Source organism: Bidens hawaiensis, unplaced genomic scaffold (genome assembly GCF_021521415.1).
Source record: "Bidens hawaiensis isolate Kalapana, Puna unplaced genomic scaffold, B.hawaiensis_p1.1 tig00040648_1, whole genome shotgun sequence".
Lineage (NCBI taxonomy): Eukaryota > Viridiplantae > Streptophyta > Magnoliopsida > Asterales > Asteraceae > Bidens > Bidens hawaiensis.
The window spans coordinates 81,025-90,134 of record NW_027505671.1 but is presented as its reverse complement, the minus strand read 5'-3'; the positions used below and the strand labels follow the sequence as shown (position 1 = coordinate 90,134).

The 9,110-nt window shown below is 34.3% G+C and overlaps 1 pseudogene; it reads right to left on the bottom strand.

The window, feature by feature from the left end:
- Positions 1 to 2,311: 2,311 nt before the first annotated feature.
- Positions 2,312 to 3,835, bottom strand: LOC143614647 (3-ketoacyl-CoA synthase 6 pseudogene; annotated as a pseudogene).
- Positions 3,836 to 9,110: the final 5,275 nt, after the last annotated feature.

Genomic DNA, 9,110 nt, shown 5'->3' with positions numbered 1-9,110 from the left:
TAGGCATGGATTGAAAAAGCTTCAAAATGACCGTTAAAGGCAAATTTTAAAGGATTGTGACATCAGTTTCTTCTTTTCTGTCAAGGACCATTGATGTATTATTTATTTAGTTTTCCTGTTCCATTTGTAAATAAAATTTAATATACTATTGTTCTATCATCAAATTCACACATATTGCTAATGAAAACGTACAAATGAATGGTTGTTTTTAATAGGTGAGTTGCTTCAAAAGAAAATTTTTCTTCACATTGACACCAAAAATCAAAGAGCCAACTTGTTCGCCAAACCATTGAGAACTCAACAATCATAGACATTTCTTGGCAAGTTTGATACTCGTTATCTCCATGCACCAAATTGGGAAGAGAGTTAAGAAATTAAAGGAATTTGTATTGGGTTATGCTTGTGCGTCGTTGCTCATATTATCCTTTCATCTAACATTCCTATTTCATCCGATCCTTACCTTATTTTGAATGGTATTTGATTTGCCAGTTTACTCTTTTCATTCTTCAACGACGAAAAAACAAAATCACAATTGTCACAACAGTTTGGGCACCATAATATTGATTCTTCACGTGAACAACACAAACTTATATATATAAAACACAAGTAGTTATCAAAGGATCTCCAAACCGCACCGAACTGAAATCTACAAAATGAGATTCCAACTTTGTCCCCTAAACTTAATATTTTCAAAAATGACCCTCTCTGAGTAGTTATCAAAGGATCTCCAAACCGCACCGAACTGAAATCTACAAAATAAGATTCCAACTTTGTCCCCTAAAGTTAATATTTCCAAAAATGACCCTCTTTAACTCATCTTTGACCATGTATTAGAAAATCTGACGCGTCTTTGTCGACATGTTAGCATAACACGTTGTCAAATACGCGTTCGATTTCCTAGCACATGGTTAAAGATGCTAACATGTCGTCAAAGGCATGTTAGATTTCCTAACACATGGTTATAGAGGAGTTAGGCTTCCAAACAGGTAGTCAAAGATATGTTAACATCAAACGCATAGTCAAAGATATGTTAGCTTTTTGGTTGTTTGTTTTTATTATTATATTTTTATAACTAGTTTAACTTATATTTGTTTTTCTTTTATAGTTTTTAATATATAAAAGTTTTATATTATTTCGAATATACCGACGAGACATGCTTAATTTTACCTACTGATCAACATAAACTAACTCAAACTCGAGCCGTGCCAAATCAATATCGAAATATTCAATAAAATTTGACCCCGCTCGGTTTTAAATAAAATTTATGTCGGTCCGTAGATAAAAGTAAACATTTCACGTCGGTATATTCGAAATAACATAAAATTTTATATATTAAAAGTTATAAAAGAAAAACAAATATAAATAAAACTAGTTATAAAAATATAATATTAAAAAAACAAACAAAAAGCTAACATATCTTCGACTACGCGTTTGATGTTAACATATCTTTGACTGCGTGTTTGAAGGCCTAACTCATCTTTAACCACGTGTTAGGAAATCTAACGCATCTTTGATGACGTGTTAGTGTCTTTAATCATGTGTTAGGAAATCCAACGCGTCTTTGACGACGTGTTATGCTAACATGTCGTCAAAGACGTGTTAGATTTCATAATACAAGGTCAAAGATGTGTTAGGAGGGCAATTTTTTAAAATTTTAAGTTTAAGAGACAAAGTTGAAATCTCATTTTATAGATGTGATATTTTGGGGATTTTCCCTATTATTTCCAAATTTAGGCATTGATTGAAAAAGCTTCAAAATGACCGTTCAAGGCAAATTTTAAAGGATTGTGACATCAGTTTCTTCTTTTCTGTCAAGGACCATTAATGTATTATTTATTTTGTTTTCCAGTTCCATTTGTAAATACAATTTAATATACTATTGTTCTATCATCAAATTCACACATATTGCTAATGAAAACGTACAAATGAATTGTTGCTTCAAAAGAAAATTTTTCTTCACATTGACACCAAAAATCAAAGAGCCAACTTGTTCGCCAAACAATTGGGAACTCAGCAACCATAGACATTTCTTGGCAAGTTTGATACTCGTTATCTCCATGCACCAATTTGGGAAGAGAGTTAAGAAATTAAAGGAATTTGTATTGGGTTATGCTTATGCGTCGTTGCTCATATTATCCTTTTATCTAACATTCCTATTTCATCCGATCCTTACCTTATTTTGAATGGTATTTGATTTGCTAGTTTACTCTTTTTATTCTTCAACGATGAAAAAACAAAATCACAATTGTCACAACAGTTTGGGCACAATAATATTTATTCTTCACGTGAACAACACAAACTTATATATATAAAACACAAGTAGTTATCAAAGGATCTCCAAACCGCACCGAACTGAATGACACATCTTAACTAGAGCTTCACAATTTTTGGCACGTTTACCGGGTACCTATGGATGCAATCAGCCCATGCAACATTTTTGTTAGCTTCAATTTCCCGATTACATTCCCAAACCGCACTGTTACACTTAAACCCGCTCCCGAACCCTATTTGCCAAACCCTATCTCCTTTCTTCATTTTCCCTTTCGCTTCCAAATAACCTAACTCATACCAAAATGAAGATGAAGAAGTGTTTCCAAATCGGTGAAGCGCCATCCTTGACGCCTCAACATATTCGGGCAACAGCTTCAAATGCTTTTGAATCTCATCGATCTCTGCACGCCCACCCGCATGAATACAGAAATGATCAAAGGCCTTCTTAAAGTCAGGGATGTAGGGCTTTAGATCAAGTTTAAACCACTTCCTCCCCACTAGATTTAAAAGAAACAAGAGTTGTTCGGTTAACGGAAGAACTAATGGTCCAATGGTGCTAATGTTAGACTTCAAAGATTTAGCGGCGATCACCATGAGATCTATCTTTAAAGCTATCCCAAGATACCCTTCTTTGTCTTCTTGATGTTGAACACAATAGTAAGATTTATCGTCGTGACCTTTGTGTGTCCGAATCACATGTGCAAGACGGTACTTTGCATGCTTACAATGTGACCTTTTATTGCTCATAAGAATTGCTGCACCTCCCATTCTAAAAAGAATGTTTGGAAGTATCATTGATCGTTCTTTACCATTGTAAATATTAGGGGATAGTATTTCTGTACTTACCACTACCGCATTCGATTCAGGGTGGACTTGTAGCAGGTTTTTTGCGCAATCAATAGATATTAATCCCGCACTACACCCCATTCCTGATAAGTTGTAGCTCTTAATATCACTTCTCATTTTATACTTATTAACCACCATGGCCGAAAGAGAAGGATTTGGTGCAAAGAGACTACAATTAACAATCAAGATGTCTATGTCTTTAGGGTTAATTCCAGTTTGATCAAACAAAGAGTCCATCGCTCCAAAAATGATCGATTGGCACTCATTTCTAGCATCCGTCATATTAGCATTAGGTGGTAGATAGTGTAATGTATGTGGTATACATGTTTCTTCACCCAAGCCAGCTCTCTCCAGAATCATGAGTTGAAAAGCAAAGCATTTTGGTTGTGAGGCTAAGATGACTTTACCGTGTTCGATTGCGGTTGAAAATGGTGCTCGAAGGAAGGATGGCGGCTTGAAACAAGCAAAATCGACTAGGTAGATGGTTTGAGGCTTGTTTAAAATGTAGAGTGTGAGGAGGGAGATGGTTAGCAAAGTGAAAGTGAGTATTTGGATTAAGGAAAGATGGTTAAGAAGGTGATATATGGATTGGTTGAATGTTTTGATGAAGATTGCCATTACTAGGGTTATGATGAGAAGTTTAGGGACATGATTGATGGGATTGTTATATAATTGTTTCGCATAGTTCAACATAGTGAAGACTAAAGAAGAAAATGAGATGTGTGTGAAGTAAACTGATCAAAGGGGTATATAAAGGGGAGGGAAGGTGCAGATTAAATATTTATTTGAATGCTGAGAAGAGGAGAAGATTAAATGAAGTTTCTTATTTTTTTCATTATTTGTAATTAAAGTCTCTAGCTATTGATAGCTCATCTAGCATTGGAGATACTTGAAAGTCGTATAAAATACATTTTATAGCTAGAAAAGCTAACTAATCATCGTACCTAATTATCGTACCGAGTACTCAAATATTCGACTCTACATGGAACCATGTGAAAATAAAAATAATTGAAGAAATATGTCTATGACTTTAGAGAAACAATATAGAATTTATTAATTTATTTATTATTATTATTATTATTATTATTATTATTATTATTATTATTGTTTTCTTTTTACTTAATTTAGTTGGTTCTTGTTTAAGTTGTTGTTTTATTATTTTTTTTAACTAAAGGCTAAAATGTTGGTAATGTTGAATGAAATTAATATTTTGATGGTTTTCTGTTTTTCCTTTTGTTTCTATCTAGTATGTTGATCATTTTACCAAATTTTAATGTATAAGCTAGTAGAATATCCTATAACTTAATATTTATTTATATTGTTTAGGAAACATTTTATATCTAATGATATTACTTCCATTATGGGTTTTTCATAAACGTTTGCTAGAATGTATCTTACATTTTTTTCCTTCCCGAGTCATTATATAATTATATATATAATATATATAAAGGAGAAGTTTGGTGCCGCTATACTTTGCGGCACCTTACTTGTGCATAGTATTTGTTTTTTTTTCGTTTCGATAACGAACATAACAAAAGCCGACTGAATGAAAAAAAAAATGTTTTTCTTGTTTGCCTTAATTCCGACATCATAACGGAAACCGACCAAATTCGCATAGACTTACTATATCAACTTCCGAGACCAATAACGCTGTGGCTTACCAACTCCTGAGTTTAACGACCGACACCATATTAGTCCACTCAATTTTTATATTTTCTCCTTTTTTTAGCTCCGGTATTGTAACGAATGTAGTCGAAACCGATGAAATCGTGTCCAATTACCGTCTCAATACCCAGGACTGACAACGCATGGGTTTTATCACCGCTCGGGTTTAATAACCAAACAAACATCATTTTAAATAACTTTTTTTATATGCTAATTTAACAATTATATTTTTGGGCTTAACGCTAAGGTTTTACAAATGGTGTCTGTGTCATAACAAACGTAAATGATACCGACCGAATTCGCGTCGACTCACCAACGTAACGCTCGGGTTTTACCAATGCTCGGTTTTACAAACAACCAGGTTTCAACGTTGAGGTTTTACCAATTGTTCTGGCGCAACGCGCCAAGTGAATATCTAGTTTATTATAATAGGAAAGATCAAACATATATAACATAAAATACTGCAAGAAAAAGTTATTTAAATTAATCATTCTCAATCTTAAAAACTAATCATGTATAACGCCATATAATGGTTTGTTGTTTACTCTGTTATTCTGCCCCGCCCTAGCTGAGGGAAGAGTTACGAGCATGAAAATGTAAAAAAAATGAATTTTTACATATATTCTCTTCTTAAACCTCTTAATTACATATTTTCTCAATATTAAATTATAATTACATATTTCCCCTTTTAATATACACTTGCTATTTTACCCTTTTTCTAATTAACTAGTTAAGCGAAGAGGCCAGCAACCTTAAACAGACTACCCTTGCATATCCGGAGACCTGCAAGTCACAAGTCCGGCAACTAAGGGTTCGTACTTGGTGATTCCTCAACTCTCAGGCGAAGCGGCGGCTAGGGTTCCGCCGCCACACAATAAAGAAGATGGATCCAGGCTAACACCGGAAGCAACTACAAACCTTGATGGTCGAAGGTGGACCCGAGGAGCTTTCCGGCGGAATACACATATCCGGCGAACCCTGCAATTCCGGCAAAGAGAAGAATGTGGTGACTTGGACACGCTGGTTTTGATTCTAGTATTCCGACGACCTTGTAAGCTTTCCAGCAGGTCTAAGGTATTCCGGCAGTGATGGTCGAAGGTGGTATGACTGTCAATTTTTATTTTATTTGTTTTTTATTTATGTAATAAATATTATAGTCCATTATTTCATAAAAGAAGCAAATATGACAACAAACAGGGTATAGTTCTTGAGAACTACAGACTAGTACAAAAGATATATAGTAGACGTTAATTGACATGCTTAAAGAACATAAACTAATTTGAATTATTTTTAAGAACTACCAACATTATTTGCTTGAACTATCAATAATAGATTTGCAGCTCATTCACAGACCGTAAGACCAAATCGAAGATGTCCAGTTTCGATCAAATATGTAATTGGCCCACCCAAATAAAGGGGATTTAAACGTGCTCAAGTAGATCAGCTTGGTAATGGTTCTTGATCCAATCGTAAGGTTGAGTTCGAGTCTGAAAACATTGCTATCCTGTTCGTTTCTTAATTACATGCCATTAACTTTTTTATTTTATTTTTTTATCAATAGAATTTGAACTCTCTTCATTTGGGAGAAAATATATTAGCCAACATCTTAATACCAGTAGACCAAATGCTCTTTTGTAGCATCCCTAGTTTCGTAAAAAGTAAAATACAAGGGGTTTAATTGATTTAAGAAAGTACGTGGGGGGCTAATTGTGTGCGGTGATTTCACAACATTGACATTATTTCAACTTAGACAACTTAGAAAAAAAGTAGCCAATTAACTATTAGGTGAGTTTCTACACCCCTTTTATGTTACGTTTAAAACTGGTGTGCATACTCATAAAATGGTTTTGAAAAAAAGTGCAGAATTTAGCTTCTAGCCAAGGATGTTAATGAACAATTAAACCAATTAATAATTATGCATGGTAACGTTTGATGAGTAATTATTTGAGAAAGGTAATGAAGTAACTAAGTATAGAAGTTAGTAGGATGAGCAAATTAACTATCATAACTGTTAACTAAACTATAATCGACATAATCAAACCGATTTTAACCAATAACCGACATAACTGTTGTGTCGGCTCAGTGGATTTTCAAAAACCGCCAAATATGAAACGATTTTGGTTAAAGATAATTCCAAACTCGTCATAACCGAACCTCCCCATAATTTAACTGTTAATAGATAATTAGGGGTTTTGGAAATTGGAAATAGTGCATGAGCAGGAGATGTTTGTGACTCTTTATTGGTGGTTGCCATATTAAATCTATAATTATCGTTCAAAATTGTCGTTTTATTTACCTATACCATTAAAACAACACAATTTTTCACATGTCATTCAATTAGACCCTCTACATAGACTCTAAATGTATAAGTTTCTATTTTTATAATTTTCCCCTCCACATAGGCTCTAAGTGTACAAGTTTCTATTTTTATAATTTTTCCTTCATGAATGATAAAATGAAAAATCTGTTGTTGAGAATTGAACTTACTACCTTGCTTTTAAATGTTTATGTCTTACCAAGTCGACTAGCATGAACAGATGTTAGTCTTCTCTTTTTCTTAATTGGTGTAGATTCACAACCTTTCATTTTATTACTTTTAAAATGCAAATACAAATTATTCCTAATAATCTATGTTTTTTAGGAAATTATTTATATCTTATGAATCCATAAGATATGTTAATATTCATATTATTAAATGTAGCTTTTTTATTTTATTTTTTAACCACTCATGTATCACACGGGCTCTATCCTAGTTCTTCAATATATCAACGAGATATATTCCATAATTACACATTCAAAAAAGAGATATATACACAACAGTTCAGTTCAGAGATCTATTCACAATCATATACGATGACATTCGTTTTTCAATATATTAATATGCCATGTCGTTTTTTTTCTTAATAGTTGGTGTGTCACACCCAAACTCAGGGCCTAGGGAGTGTGACCAATAATTGGTACCTGTTTTGTAAATATATCAGAGTTTATGGGTTAATTTTAGTGGAAGATTTATAGGTTTAATATAATATTAATTTACAAAAATTGAAAATTTACTTGGGAATTTACTACCCAAGTTGAAGTTTTACAAAATATTGTTTTTATATTACAAGGATTATTATATTCAAAATTTGAGCCATCTTGATTTGCAAGCTTCTAACTCCTTGACGACTCTAATCCTTGTTACTTATCATCAAACTTAATTACTTGCAATGGGGAATAAAATACGTCAGCTATGTGCTGGTGAATTGTTATGATTCTAAAAGCATTTAAATAACAATCATAATACAATATAGTTTTCATGGCAAGCTCAGCAGATATATTGCTATATCCGGTATTTGTAACACTGTCCTACGCAAACACAAGTCTCCGAGCCACGTAGCCCATACCGGAACTAGTTATGACTGTTAGCCCTCAGCCACGTAGCCTTTGACTGTATAGGCTGAACAGTTATGTTTGGATCCAGACAGATGTGTATACGGTCTGAGTTGTTTTAATCTCTAATTTGTATTATAGCGTTTTAGAGATCATGTACTCTCACGTAAACGTTTGACTGCCTCTTTAAGACAAATAGCCTGTTCATCTTATAGAGTATAAATATGTTTTGACTGATTGTAAAGGTTTAGTTGTAACATCACGAAAATTTTTGACAATTTTTGACAAATAATAAAGTTAAGGGACTAAAAATATTCATAGTAAAAGTAAAGAGAAAAATAAGACAAAGAAGGGAAGTAGTTTATATTAAGGGAATGAAGTAAGGATACTCCATCCCACATCGGAAGAAGAAAGAAATATTAAGCATTTTATAAGGGGAGAACATTCCATGGTAATGTTCTTAAGTAGCCAATCACTCTCTCTAGTCCTAGCGGAGGGTGCGAAGCACCCGACGCACACGCGCACGGGCACGGGCTCAGGGCGATGGGCGCAATGTGGCACTTCGCACGCTCGCATCGCCGCGAGTCGCTTAAGAGCCGCCTTTGTATTTTTTGATGATGAGACGAAATCAAGATATGGCAAGTTACCAAAAGATCAGGGACCAAAAGATCAGGACACGTGGCGATACCGTAGCGACATGTGGCAAGCCTACGCGGCGACTCAGCGAAGCTAGTGCATCTTCGCGATACGCGAAGCAGCTTCCTGATACGCGAAGATGCAGAAAAATTTCTATAAATAGACCGGCCATGGGGGTGGTCCTCACTCATCCTCACACTCCAAATCACATACTTAACCTCAATAAGCGTGCCACGACCCCGATATGGCGATATCCCGACAAGTCTTACCTCGAAATGCGTGCCATAACTCTACCTAGTTATTCTCTCGACCTCCCTCCA